General features: G+C 38.7%; 1 pseudogene; it reads left to right on the plus strand.

Annotated features, from left to right (window-relative positions):
- The window catches only part of LOC123930041, a 70,733-nt pseudogene extending 58,585 nt beyond the window's left edge, over positions 1 to 12,148 (plus strand).
- The last annotated feature ends 3,038 nt before the right edge of the window (positions 12,149 to 15,186 follow it).

Genomic DNA, 15,186 nt, shown 5'->3' on the forward strand with positions numbered 1-15,186 from the left:
TGAAGAGAGTCCACAAAGGGGCTCTCAAAGTGTTTTCCTTAGAGTGGCACAGGCCGAAACATGTCACACAGCTATCCTCAGATGGGATGGGGAAGTACAGACCTATTGTGTCCAGAAGTAGGAAGTCCAGTAATATTTGGTCATCAATATTAATGACTCTCCCAGATTGTCACACCCATAGATCTTATGGCTTTGAGCCTTCCTGCTTTACCACACACTAGTTTTGGAACCTTAGTGAACTTTGACTTTCTCCACAATAAAATAGCTCTCGCTCTCCCTACCTCAAGGCTTATTTTGAAAACCAAATTCCCCAATGTATGTAAAAACACTCTGAATGTGTGAAGGATTCTTACTAGCAAAGTCTTTAGTTCCTGATATGTGATCTTATTTCCATCTGTGTTCTGTTGTGTTGACTAGGCAATGGATAATTTGCTGTTTTTTTTTCTTTTTTTTTTTTTTTAAAGATTTTTATTTATTTGACAGACAGAGATCGCAGGTAGGCAGAGAGGCATCCAGAGAGTGAGGAAGGGAAGCAGCCTCCCCGCTGAGCAGAGAGCCTGATGCGGGGCTCGATCCCAGGACCCTGAGATCATGACCTGAGCTGAAGGCAGAGGCTTTAACCAACTGAGCCACCCAGGCGCCCCGATAATTTGCTATTATTAAATCTGAGTGCTTTTATATAATATCCTAGTATGAGTTAATTAAAATATTGAAAAGATTTTTTTCTATATGACCCAAAGGCAGGCATAAAACCTGAAAATGCAGTTCTTTTGCCCCCTTATCAATGTGAGAATGAGGAACATTATGCTGTCTCTTAGAAAGTGAACCCCACCGCCACTGTTGCCATGCCTATGAGACGATATACTACAATAGATTTGTTCTGAAAATCAGTTTGGAGGGAAACATACAGGAACACAAAGTCTCCAGATTCATGATTGCTACTGTCTAATAAGTCTCTGGGCAATAGAAGGGATTTGAAAGGCCATAGGGAAAAGGGAAAAAGAGAAAGAAGAGGACCTGAATAGATGGCTGGCCACCAGATTGGAACTCTGGGAAGCAGTAAGTGTATTTAACAGAAATTTCTCTCTCTTTCTCTCTTTATAAGCTTATCTTTGAATCTTCCATTTCTCTCCATAAATTTTACAGAATAACTGTAACACTAAAGTTGTGTGGAAATGAAGCTGGTATTGACTTTTTTTTTTTTTTTTTATTGGAGAGTATGGTTTACAAAGTGCTGGGTATGTTTTTAATGTTGATACAGGGTGAGAACTCAGGCTGATTTGTTAGAAATCCACTCAGATGAGTGACACCAAGAGTGATAAAAAATGAGAAGAACAGTCTTTTGGGCAAGACTCAAAACCAACTAGCCAAGCAGTTATTTGTGCTTCCCAAAAGAGTTGTGTAGGTTAAGCATGTGTAGGTCCCTCTTATTTTTTATTTGATTATATAAATAACATCTTTGATGATTCACTCCTAGCAGGGAGTAAACTAAGCCATTTAGCTTCCTGGAGCCATTGTACAAAAGGCCTTAGAAACTAATACATACCAGAATGTAAGAAAGAAAGAACATCAGGTTCAAGATGGAAAGTGAGTACAAAACAGATCTAAATTGGAGGGACTGGAAGAGAGAACAATGAACAAACACAGACAAAGAGTTGTTAAGTCACCAAGCACATTGGAACAGATGACATGGAGCTGATCTAAGTTTATCCTGGAAACAGGACTCAGTGCATCTGCATTGGCCAGCTCATCCTTCCTAAAGTTGCTTGAACAGAACAGACACTAGATATATATTGGTCTTTTGTATTTAACTCATCATTAACTTTTCAACAGGTTTTTAACTCACAAAACATCTGGGTTTGTGTAATTTCTTACCTAATAGTGCCCATTTCATAGTTGGATAGTAACCAGGACAGAGATGAACTAGGGAAACAGACTGTTCTTCAAGCCATCTTAAGTACTGGAGTAGAAAATCGTGGTTTACTAAAATTCTTCAGTAAAATGGCAGTCTCATGCTTTCAGGTCTCATGCTTTCTGCTACTTCTTAGATATGTGACCCAAGTTAAGTCATTTAATTTCTCTGCATAGCAATTTCTCCACATAAGAAAGGATAGTAGCAAACTTACTACCTGCATCACATGTTTGTTGGATAGTATGCCGATGAATCATTTAAGTTCTTTTTTAAATGTATAAGCTGTTAATAAAATAACATGCACAACCTATTATACAATGAGATGCTCTCCTGCATCTGTATCTTTGTATGGGTGTTTCCTTTGCATAGGCTTCACCCCAACATAGCTACATGTGCCAACTCCTAATGGCTCCTCATGCCTAAACTCCAGTGGTCTTCTGTGACCATTCCTTCCTTTTCAGTTAGGTAAGATGCCCCTCCTCGATCCATTATAGCCCAAATCATAAGCTGTTATTGTTTCCTGATGTCATTTTTATGATGGCAAATTAGTCTTAATTTATTAAATAACTCTAAAAATGTCTTCTAATTATGAATTATTTTTGCAAAGAATGCTTGATGACTGTTCCTGCTTAAAAAGTCAATGTGAAGACAAAGATGGATGTAGGTTGATTATTGCTATTTTGACACTAGTTCATGTCTTCTTAACATGAACCAAATGTTTACTAACTCAGTGGAGGGCAAGCTAGAACCTGCTCCTTTGGGCTAATCATAAATATAAAGGGAAACATGGACACCTAAATTGTGGATCTTTACTTGATTCTAAAGTTGTCATATAGACAACCTAGACTCTGCTTATATTTAAAATTTAAAAATATCACCATCAAAGTGAACAACACATCCTTAATTCTTCTAGAGATTTTCCTAACTCATAGCATAGGTCTTTGGTCACCTAAGGGTCTAAAGACCCCAATCCAGGAAAAAAAAATATACCAGAGATTGGGTGTAACAGAGAGTACAAGTAATGAAAGCGGAGACCTAAATAAGTCACCTACAGCATAATATTTTCACAAAATTCTGAACTGACAGTATGAAGAGATGATAGTTGGCAGATTATTTGCAGGGAAAAAAACTCAAAATATACTGAAAGAGATTTATTCTAGAATGCAAGTAGATGCCAACCAGACCATCAAGACAGATGTAATTAACACAAACTGAAGAAGACAAAGAGAAAGAAAAGTAAATTTTTTAGTAAAGGATTATTGCTCGAAATTTCTTTACTGCTAGGCAACATTGGACACTGATTTGATTTTTATTGCAGTGCAGTGATAACAAAGTCACATATCATTAACTTCCACAGAGGACACTGAAAGGAAAACCTCTCTCTTTTAGATGCTGTTATTTAAACATTTAGCCTGGGTCAAGAGATTCTTTAGCTTGATGGCTGGCTTTCCTAAAGCATCCAGGGTGGTCTCTTCAGGAAATAAACCTGGAGGAGGATAGGAGAAGGAGTGTGACTTCCCTAACAATAGAACACTTTGAGTTTCAATAAATTGAAGAACTTCCTTCTGAGAGAACAGTGATTATCCCTGAGAGAGATGTGTGGGGTGCACCCAAGCATGGACATGTTTGCTGAATCGCTCTCACTCTTTTCTTTTTTACACTTCTGTTTGTTTAATTATTTTTTAATATAGCACCCATGCAGTACTTTGTAGTTAAAGCAAAAACATAAAAGATCACCAAAGCAATTTGAAAATCCCTTAATATCCTCCTTCTATATTCTTCTGGAATGGTTGTGGTCATTGAAATGAAAGAAACGACCTTGTTTTATACCTTGTGGAACAAGAAGACACCTTGCCCACAAAGGACTATATTTCTATAACTTAAAAATCAGTTACTGCTTGACCATTGAGTCAGATTACTTTGAATACTTTTCCCAAGAGGACTTCTTATTAAAATGACTCTGTGTCAAGAGCTAATGTAGAAACTCATTTCACTCCTTAATTACTTCATGGGTAGAAATTGCTTCCTAAGCTTTACTTGGAGCCAGTTTTTTCTCCTTAATTTCCTTTCATTCACCAGGCTCAATTGTCTGTGGTAAATACAAAGACGAAAAACAGTCAGTTTGTCATACATATTTCTTCAGCAACAAAAATTTTATTTCTCAATTCGATCTGTTATTAACTACCTTTTCCACTCTATGTAAAGATAGAGAACCTCTCTCAAAACTGCAGACCTCTTTTTTTATGGATCCTGAACCTTGTTGGGCCCATTTAAATACAAGGGCTGTTAGTGTCTCAGCTTTCAGTAATGTCGTGGGCAACATAATCTATGAGAGGTGAGATAGAAATGTATTTAGGCTGACCTGAACCTATCAAATCTGATCATCATAAATAGCTTGACACTATAGCTCATCTTTTCTGGTTCTTATCCCAGAGAAATTTATGTTGAATTGGAAGCTTAATTTTGCTCCATACCACTAAGAAAAGTTAGATGGAGCTCAGAAGAAATAACCTAACTTGGCAAGATTTCCACATCTGCCATTTGTTTCCCTTTTGGAGGGAAGTAGATACTGCCTTTCAGGGTAGTCTTGTGTATGGATTCTTGATTCAAGCCTATCTCCATGCTTCTTCTTGATCTTTTTTTTTTTAAATATTTTATTTATTTCAGAGAGAGAAATAGAGAGAGACAGAGTGAGAGAGCAGGTCAGAGGAAGAAGCAGACTCCCCATGGAGCTGGGAGCCTGATGCAGGACTCGATCCTAGGATTCCAGGATCATGACCTGAGCTGAAGGCAGTCACTCAACCAGCTGAGCCACCCAGGTGCCCTTGATCTTTATTTTTAACATAGCTCCAACAAAATGAGAGAAGTCTTCACTCCAACAGTTGTTCTTTAGAGAAAAAGGGAAGAATAACTTATTCAGAGAGAGGGAAAGAACCAAGCAACTAAAGGAGTTGGGGATTTCTTAAAAAAAACATTCCTGTTGATAAGTATTATTTTTTTCTTCACCAAATGCTTAATTAGATATTGATGTTAATTGAAGTGAGCAGAAGTTTATGTAAAAGCTTTATTAAATCCAAAAATAACATATGCAAATCAGGAAGTCTGCCACTCCATCTGAATATATGTTTAGGTACAAAACACTATCCTTTGTAACTGGTATATTGATGATGATTGAATTATAAATATTATCTTTCTAATATACTTCTTGCCTTTGAAGCTCATTAAATTCATTCCCTTAGCTTGGTATGTAATATTGCTATGAATTCCTTAATTATAAAAGGTATGTTCTTATAAGTAAAAGAACGAATTCCCTGGGAAAATATATGTGGGTAATACATATTTGGAAAAAATATTTGATCAGACGTGAAAATTACATCAACAGTAGACATTCTCCACGGAATTGACTCAGCTGATTAACTCCCTCCATTTCTGTTTTAAGACACAGTGATTAATTAGTAGGAAGGACAACTGAACATTACAGAAAATGGCAATGTACTTCTGCTATTACCAGTTGAGGCCCATGCTTACTATGACTCAGTTTTGTTCTCAAACCATAGCAATAGTCGTCATTATAGCCATGACTTAATTATGTCCATCAATTATGTACAACTAAGGAAGAACATGTGACTTCTGTGAAAGCCAAGTTGAGTGCTTTAGAAAGTCTCACTTAAAAAAAATTCTCAGGGGCGCCTGGGTGGCTCAGTGGGTTAAAGCCTCTGCCTTTGGCTCAGGTCATGATCCCGGGGTCCTGGGATCAGGCCCTGCATCAGGCTCTCTGCTCAGCAGGGAGCCTTCTTCCTCCTCTCTCTCTCTGCCTGCCTCTCTGCCTACTTGTGATCTGTCTGTCAAATAAATAAAATCTTTTAAAAAATTCTCACTAAAAATGAGAAAAAAATGTTATTGTTATAGGCTAGATAGCTGTAAGAGAAAAGGAAGCAGTGAGCATCTGGAAGACTGTGCATTCAGAGTACTTTAGATTTTCTCTGTACTTAATGGAGTAGAAAATGGTTTATAGGGGTGGTTTGTGTGAGAAAATCCAATCATATAACCGAAAAAGGAAAAAAAAAAGTTTCTAATTTTCATAGAAGTCAAAATCATGCCATCTAGTACTCCTGATAACATACTTCAGCAGTTTATGTCTAGCCGGTTTGAAGCAGCACTTTGTCGTTTGATGTCTGTACTAATTTGCAGTATGTCTTATTAACTGGTCCATCTTTGATGTTGGTTTTTAATTTGCATAGTTGATAATGAGTGTGACTGATTGTGTTGTGTTCAGCAACTGCTTGCCATACCTCTTCCCTTCTGTAGAAGAGTGTATTTCTCCTCCCCACTGACACTGGGCTTGTCCATGTGACTTCTTTTAGCCAGTAGAAAGTCGATAGAAGTGACTATGCAACAGTTCTTAGCTAAGGCTTTTTGAGGCTCGGCTAATTTCTGGGAGCCCTCCTGAGCCTCTGACATCCACCACAAGAAGATCACACCCCAGGATTAAAGTGCTCCTTCAGCCTGAATCTTAAAATGAGAGACAGGAGGAAAACTTGAGTCTGACCAGCAGCCTGGACTCGGGTGATGTGTCTAGCTAAGGTGGGCTAAGTGGAGGCTGAATTGCAGCTAACTCACAGAAGCTGTGATGAGAGGGAGTTGACAGTATATTGTTGAAGCCACTGAGTGTGTGTTGTTTCACATTATTATTGCAACAAAATGCAGACTCCTCCAGCTTTTAACCAATTTTAAGACTGGTCGTAACTTTCAGATAGACATTACTTTTTAAAGAGATTTTATTTATTGATTTGAGAGAGAGAGAGTATGCACAAGTAGGGGGAGAGAGAAGGACAAGCAGACTCTGTGCTGAGTGCAGGTCCCTGTGCAGAGCTCAGTCTCACAACCCTGAGATCATGACCTGAGTTGAAATCAAGAGTCAGATGCTTAACCAACTGAGTCACAGAGGAGCCATGACATTACTTTTTATTTATTTTTTTAAGGATTATTTATTTATTTATTTGACAGGAGAAAGAGATCACAAGTAGGCAGAGAGGCATGCAGAGGGAGAGGGGAAAGCAGGCTGCTTGCTGAGCAGAGAGCCCAATGTGGGTCTTGATCCCAGGACCCTGAGATTATGACCTGAGCCGAAGGCAGATTCTTAACCCACTGAGCCACTTAGGCGCCCCAACTTTTTAATGCTTTGTCTAGAATGTTTTTCTAGCATCCCTTTACTCCCACTATTTACCCCTAAATAAATATTTGAGCTGATATTATTTGGCACTACTTATTTTGCAGCAAGAACAAAGCAGTACTTTGAAATGTGTTTGCAATTCACTGAGAAGTGTGCTTGAACAGACATATGCCCCAGACAGAAAAAGCTTTGACTCTACATCGAAATACTGGGAATCAGTGCACCTTAGTATATTTTAAATAAACATAAAGGTTTAAGAGACTCACGTATTATGTTTATGATTCCTTGTTTTATATCAACTTTTTAAGTTAACCAACAACTGCTAGTCACTGTAGCATTATATGAGGATATTACTGTGTTAAAAATGCACACCTGGCAGGGCGCCTGGGTGGCTCAGTGGATTGGGCCGCTGCCTTCAGCTCAGGTCATGATCTCAGGGTCCTGGGATCGAGCCCCGCATCGGGCTCTCTGCTCAGCAGGGAGCCTGCTTCCTCCTCTCTCTCTGCCTACCTGTGATCTCTCTCTCTGTCAAATAAATAAATAAAATCTTTAAAAAAAAAATGCACACCTGGCATTAAAGTGTGAGGAAAGGGGCAGCCTTCATCTACTCTAATAGTTGAAGTATGCACTTTTTGGAAGTGGTAAGCAAAGTGCCCTCTGGTCATACCGTCAGTTATGTGGAAGGAGCATTCTGTCCTGATTATACGCTATACCTAGAATATGGCTTGGCACATATTTGGCTTTCAGTAAATATTTAACAAATGAAACAATGTATATGCATGCCTAAGTGCTGGTGTGGATACAGCCCTCTAACACTGTTTTTTTTTTTTTTTTGTCTGTTTGTTTTAAGATTTTATTTATCCATTTCACAGAGAGTATGCACAAGCAGGGGGAGCTGCAGGCAGAGGGAGAAGCAGGCTCTCTGCAGAGCAGAGAGCCTGATGCAGGACTCAGTCCCAGAATCCTGGGATTTTTCTGGGGGGGGTGGTATTTATTTATTTTTATTTATTTTTTATTTTTTAAATTTCTTTTCAGCATAACAGTATTCATTGTTTTTGCACAACACCCAGTGCTCCATGCAATATGTGCCCTCCCTATTACCCACCACCTGGTTCCCCCAACCTCTCACCCCCCCGCCCCTTCAAAACCCTCAGGTTGTTTTTCAGAGTCCATAGTCTCTCATGGTTCATCTCCCCTTCCACTTTCCCTCAACTCCCTTCTCCTCTCCATCTCCCCATGTCCTCCATGTTATTTGTTATGCTCCACAAATAAGTGAAACCATATGATAATTAACTCTCTCTGCTTGACTTATTTCACTCAGCATAATCTCTTCCAGTCCCGTCCATGTTGCTACAAAAGTTGGGTATTCATCCTTTCTGATGGAGGCATAATACTCCATCATGTATATGGACCACATCTTCCTTATCCATTCATCCGTTGAAGGGCATCTTGGTTCTTTCCACAGTTTGGCGACCGTGGCCATTGCTGCTATAAACATTGGAGTACAGATGGCTCTTCTTTTCACTACATCTGTGTCTTTAAGGTAAATGCCCAGTAGTACAATTGCAGGGTCATAGGGAAGCTCTGTTCTTAATTTCTTGAGGCATCTCCACACTGTTCTCCAAAGTGGCTGCACCAACTTGCATTCCCACCAACAGTGTAAGAGGGCTCCCCTTTCTCCACATCCTCTCCAACACATGTTGTTTCCTGTCTTGCTAATTTTGGCCATTCTGACTGGTGTAAGGTGGTATCTCAGTGTGGTTTTAATTTGAATCTCCCTGATAGCTAGTGATGATGAGCCTTTTTTCATGTGTCTGATAGCCATTTGTATGTCTTCATTGGAGAAGTGTCTGTGCATATCTTCTGCCCATTTTTTGACATGATTATCTGTTTTTATGTGTTGAGTTTGAGGAGTTCTTTATAGATCCTGGATATCAACCTTTTGTATGTACTGTCATTTGCAAATATCTTCTCCCATTCCATGGGTTGCCTCTTTGTTTTGTTGACTGTTTCCTTTCCTGGGATCTTGACCTGAGCCCACATGGACAACCAATTGAGCTACCCAGGTGCCCTATCTGAGACTGGTTTTAATGACTTTTTCTCCCTCCCTCTTGCTTGCTTTCTCATGGCAGTGTAATTATACCTATAATACACCAAAGGCAAAAAAGTGACAGGAGTAATGAAAAGGAGAGAGCTGAGTGACTCACCAACTGATTATAGACTATTGGTCAGATATCTAAGGGTATGCGTAAGCATTGGGAATGTGTGTGCACTTTGCCCCAGTACAATCAGAATATTTCCAAAGATGTTGTCTCTTCTTTAGTGTGTCTGGACACTTCTGCTTCTATCAGTTGAGTTGTAGGCTTATAAGGATATTCATTGTAGATTTTATTATAGTAGTGAATAATTACAAATAACATGAAATGCCTTACTATAGGGAATTGGTTAAATCTATCATGGGATATATGTGCAATGAAATACGGTATGTCTTGTATTTAGTAGGAACTCAATAATATTGTTGACTTCTGACTGTAGCCATTAAAATAAGGATGTTGATGTCTATTTATTGACAATGAAACAAATCCATAATATATTCAGTAAGACTAACAGATTATCAAGCAGCTTGTATAATATAGTTCTATTTTTGTGAGAGGAAAAACACCATATCTATCTATATATCTATCTCTATCTTTATCTGTATACATAGAAAAGTTAAGGGATTCTTGCTTGAATATTAGAAGCTATTACCTCAGGGGGTAGAAATTTGTGTTATTTTCAGTTTTCAACTTTCCATTTTCATTGTGTTCTGATTATCTTACAGTGATCATATTTTATGATTATAAAAACAAAGACAATATAATTTTGCAAAAGAAACAGTTAAGTATGTAATTTATTTATGAATGGGCCATGTGTAAAATTAACTTGGCTCTTAGTAGAAAGTAAAAAGTAAAAAGTTTTCTCTATCAGATCCGCATTTCTGTATTGAATTCTATCTTTACACTTAGTAACAGCAGATCACTTGTTTTGTAGAACATGGCAAAGAAAGTTATTCCTTAGACCACTAACCAGAAAATAAATACCAGAAAGAGACAGGTAAAGCTCTTTTTAAAACTAAATGGAGGGGTTCCGAGGTGGGTGAGTCAGTTAAGTGTGTCCAACTCTTGGTTTCAGATCTCAGGGTTGTGGGATCAAGCCCAGTTTTGGGCTCTGTGCTCAGCAAGAGTCTGTTTCTCTCTGCCCTCCCCTGCCACACACACTATCTCTCTTCTCTCTGTCTCTCTCAGATAAATAAATCTTCAAAAAAAAAAAAAAAAACCCAACTAAGTGGAAAAAACAACCACAAAAACAAACCAAAAAACTAAATGAGTTCTTGATTCTTCAGATCCTTTCCATGGAAGTCTCACTACATGGAGAATACAAAGCATGCCTGATGTATGGGACATAACTTACAATAGAAGGTTATTTGTTGTTTATCTGAAATTCAAATTTAACTGAGCACCCTATATTTTTATTTGCTAAATCTGGCATATGTTTGGCCTAACGCTCTCATTTTTTTTTTTTTTTTGTAAAATACTGATAATTATTGAATATGGATGATAAGCATACAGGATGCCATTAAAGAATTCTCTCCACTTTTAGAGAAATAAAAACAAATGATTATTCCCTTTTTGAATTTCTTTAAAAAATTCTTAATTCTAGTATATTAACACAGTGTTAGTTTCAGGTGTACAACATAGTGATTGGTCAATTTTGTACATTACTCAGTGCTCATCACAGTAAGTGTACTCTTAATCCCCATCCCCTGTTTCATCCATCCCCCCACCTCCCTTTCCCCTGGTAACTATCAGTTTGTTTCTTGTTGTTAAGAGTCTCTTTTTTGGGGGCACCTGGGTGGCTCAGTGGGTTAAGCCTCTGCCTTCGGCTTCGGTCATGATCTCGGGGTCCTGGAATCGAGCCCTGCATTGGGCTCTCTGCTCAGCGGGAAGCCTGCTTCTCCCTCCCTCTCTGCCTGTCTCTCTGTCTGCTTGCGATCTCTCTCTCTGTCAAATAAATAAATTTTTAAAAAATCTTAAAAAATAATTAAATAAAAAAGAGTCTCTTTTTTGGTTTGCTTTTTCCCCCTTCATTTGTTTTGTTTCTTAAATTCTACATAAGAGTGAAATCATAACACATTTGCCTTTGACCTACTTAGCATTATACTCTTTAGATCCATCCATGTTGTTGGAAATGGCAAGATTCCATTCTTTTTATGACTGAGTAATATTCCATTATGTATATATACACATCATCTTAATCCCTTTATCTACTGGTGGACCCTTGGGCTTCTTCTGCAATTTGACTTGTAAATAATGCTGCCCCATAAATGTAGGAGTGTGTGTGTTTCAAATTAGTGTTTTCCTATTCTTTGGGTAAATACCCAGTAGGAGAATTACTGGATCGTGTGGTAATTCTATTTTTAATGTTTTGAGGAAACCCCATACTGTTTTTCTCGTGGCTACACCAGTTTACATTCTCATCAAATGTGAATAAGTGCTCTTTCCCCTCCACATCGTCCCCTACACTTGTTGTTTAAAGACAAATGTTCTTCCACTGAGAAATTTCTAGAATCATTTTATCTATAAAGTTGCTATAGAGTACAGTTTCAAAAGAATACCTGAAGGATATTCGTTTTGTGAATACTTATTTTGAACGTTCATAAATGGTCCACTCTTCCATGGAAATAGACTCTAATTCAATACAACACTTGAATGTATTTGTTATTGGATCCCACATTTATACAAAATTAGACTGAATTATATAAATAAAATCTTAATTCCTATAACCTAATGAATTTTTAATATTCTTCTTGTGTGCGTGTCCTGCAAGCTGCCAACTCTATTTTCCATTTAAACCCTCAGTTTTGCATGATTTAATCTCTTCTGTTGTCCAGCCTCCTCGACTGGTGTATGACGGGAAGAGTTTTGTGGAATATTGGTAGAACCCTTGGAGACAGCCTCCTCAGATCACCAGTGGCTTTTGCCATGGATGACTTATCTTGTGGGACTAGTGCTGCTGAGGTGTGACAGGTCCTGCTTTGCCTTCTGAACTGTTTTTCAGCCCCCACTTCTGACTGAGTCCAGTCTTTTTGCCTCTGCTATAAGGTACAGTGTGGCTTCTTTATCACCTACTCAAGCCATTGTCCTACATCTGTTCCTCCTCGCTGAGACAAAGGGGAATTTCTGGGCTTTTAGATGCCTCCTGAAGACCATGAGGAAACAGAAGATCTTCAGATGTAACTCTTGCACGTATTCTTTTTTTGTTGCCCCCACATTTGAGAAGGCACCATGGAGTGCATGGAACTTCTTAATAGAAGTTCCCTCCCCTTAATGATGCACCTCTAAACTGAGTCCATTCATCCTTTTCCTGATGTTTTCAGGTTCCACTAATAACTCTGTAGGAGTTGATATATTCGGTGGGTTCCTTTCCCTACTGACCTGTGTTATACCCAGGAAGGGGAGTACATATAGATGCTTTTTTTTTTAATTAATTAATTTATTTTTTCAGCGTAACAGTATTCATTGTTTCTGCACAACACCCAGTGCTCCATGCAATACGTGCCCTCCCTATTACCCACTACCTGGTTCCTCCAACCTCCCACCCCTGCCCCTTCAAAACCCTCAGGTTGTTTTTCAGAGTCCATATTCTCTTATGGTTTGCCTTCCCTTCCAATTCCCTCAACTTCCTTCTCCTCTCCATCTCCCAATGTCCTCCATGTCATTTGTTATGCTCCACAAATAAGTGAAACCATATGATACTTGACTCTCTCTGCTTGACTTACTTCACTCAGCATAATCACTTCCAGTCCCATCCATGTTGCTACAAAAGTTGGGTATTCATCCTTTCTTTTTTTTTTTTAATAAACATATAATGTATTTTTATCCCCAGGGATACAGGTCTGTGAATCACCAGGTTTACACACTTCATAGCACTCACGATAACACATACCCTCCCCAATGTCCATAACCCCCTCCCCCTCTCCCAACCCCACGTCCCCCCAGCAACCCACAGTTTGTTTTGTGAGATTAAGAGTCATTTATGGTTTGTCTCCCTCCCAATCCCATCTTGTTTCATTTATTCTCCTATCCCCCTAACCCCCCATGTTGCATCTCCACGTCCTCATATCAGGGAGATCATATGATAGTTGTCTTTATCCGATTGACTTATTTCACTAAGCATGATACCCTCTAGTTCCATCCATGTCGTTGCAAATGGCAAGATTTCATTTCTTTTGATGGCTGCATAGTATTCCATTGTGTATATATACCACATCTTCTTTATCCATTCATCTGTTGATGGACATCTAGGTTCTTTCCATAGTTTGGCTATTGTAGGCATTGCTGCTATAAACATTCGGGTACACTTGCCCCTTCAGATCACTATGTTTGTATCTTTAGGGTAAATACCCAGTAGTGCAATTGCTGGGTCATAGGGTAGTTCTATTTTTAACATTTTGAGGAACCTCCATGCTGTTTTCCAGAGTGGTTGCACCAGCTTGCATTCCCACCAACAGTGGAGGAGGTTTCCCCTTTCTCCACGTCCTCGCCAGCATCTGTCATTTCCTGACTTGTTCATTTTAGCCATTCTGACTGGTGTGAGGTGATATCTCATTGTGGTTTTGATCTGTATTTCCCTGATGCCGAGTGATGTGGAGCACTTTTTCATGTGTCTGCTGGCCATCTGGATGTCTTCTTTGCAGAAATGTCTGTTCATGTCCTCTGCCCATTTCTTGATTGGATTGTTTGTTCTTTGGGTGTTGAGTTTGCTAAGTTCCTTATAGAATTTGGATACTAGCTCTTTATCTGATATGTCATTTGCAAATATCTTCTCCCATTCTGTCAGTTGTCTTTTGGTTTTGTTAACTGTTTCCTTTGCTGTGCAAAAGCTTTTGATCTTGATGAAATCCCAATAGTTCATTTTGCCCTTGCTTCCCTTGCCTTTGGCAATGTTCCTAGGAAGAAGTTGCTGCAGCTGGGGTCGAAGAGGTTGCTGCCTGCGTTCTCCTCAAGGATTTTGATGGATTCCTTTCTCACATTGAGGTCCTTCATCCATTTGGAGTCTATTTTCATGTGTGGTGTAAGGAAGTGGTCCAATTTCATTTTTCTGCATGTGGCTGTCCAATTTTCCCAGCACCATTTATTGAAGAGGCTGTCTTCTTTCCATTGGACATTCTTTCCTGCTTTGTCGAAGATTAGTTAACCATAGAGTTGAGGGTCTATTTCTGGGCTCTCTATTCTGTTCCACTGATCTATGTGTCTGTTTTTGTGCCAGTACCATGCTGTCTTGATGATGACAGCTTTGTAATAGAGCTTGAAGTCCGGAATTGTGATGCTGCCAACTTTGGCTTCTTTTTCAATATTCCTTTGGCTATTCGAGGTCTTTTCTGGTTCCATATAAATTTTAGGATTATTTGTTCCATTTCTTTGAAAAAAATGGATGGTATTTTGATAGGGATTGCATTAAATGTGTAGATTGCTTTAGGTAGCATAGACATTTTCACAATATTTATTCTTCCAATCCAGGAGCATGAAACATTTTTCCATTTCTTTGTGTCTTCCTCAATTTCTTTCATGAGTACTTTATAGTTTTCTGCATATAGATTCTTAGCCTCTTTGGTTAGGTTTATTCCTAGGTATCTTATAGTTTTGGTTGCAATTGTAAATGGGATTGACTTCTTAATTTCTCTTTCTTCAGTCTTGTTGTTGGTGTACAGAAATGCAACTGATTTCTGTGCATTGATTTTATATCCTGACACTTTACTGAATTCCTGTACAAGTTCTAGCCGTTTTGGAGTGGAGTCTTTTGGGTTTTCCACATATAGTATCATATCATCTGCGAAGAGTGATAGTTTGACTTCTTCTTTGCCGATTTGGATGCCTTTTATTTCTTTTTGTTGTCTGATTGCTGAGACTAGGACTTCTAGTACTATGTTGAATAGCAGTGGTGATAATGGGCATCCCTGCCGTGTTCCTGACCTTAATGGAAAAGCTTTCAGTTTTTCTCCATTGAGAATGATATTTTCAGTGGGTTTTTCATAGATGGCTTTGATAATATTGAGGTATGT

This window comes from Meles meles, chromosome 18 (assembly GCF_922984935.1).
Source record: "Meles meles chromosome 18, mMelMel3.1 paternal haplotype, whole genome shotgun sequence".
NCBI classification, from domain to species: Eukaryota; Metazoa; Chordata; class Mammalia; order Carnivora; family Mustelidae; genus Meles; species Meles meles.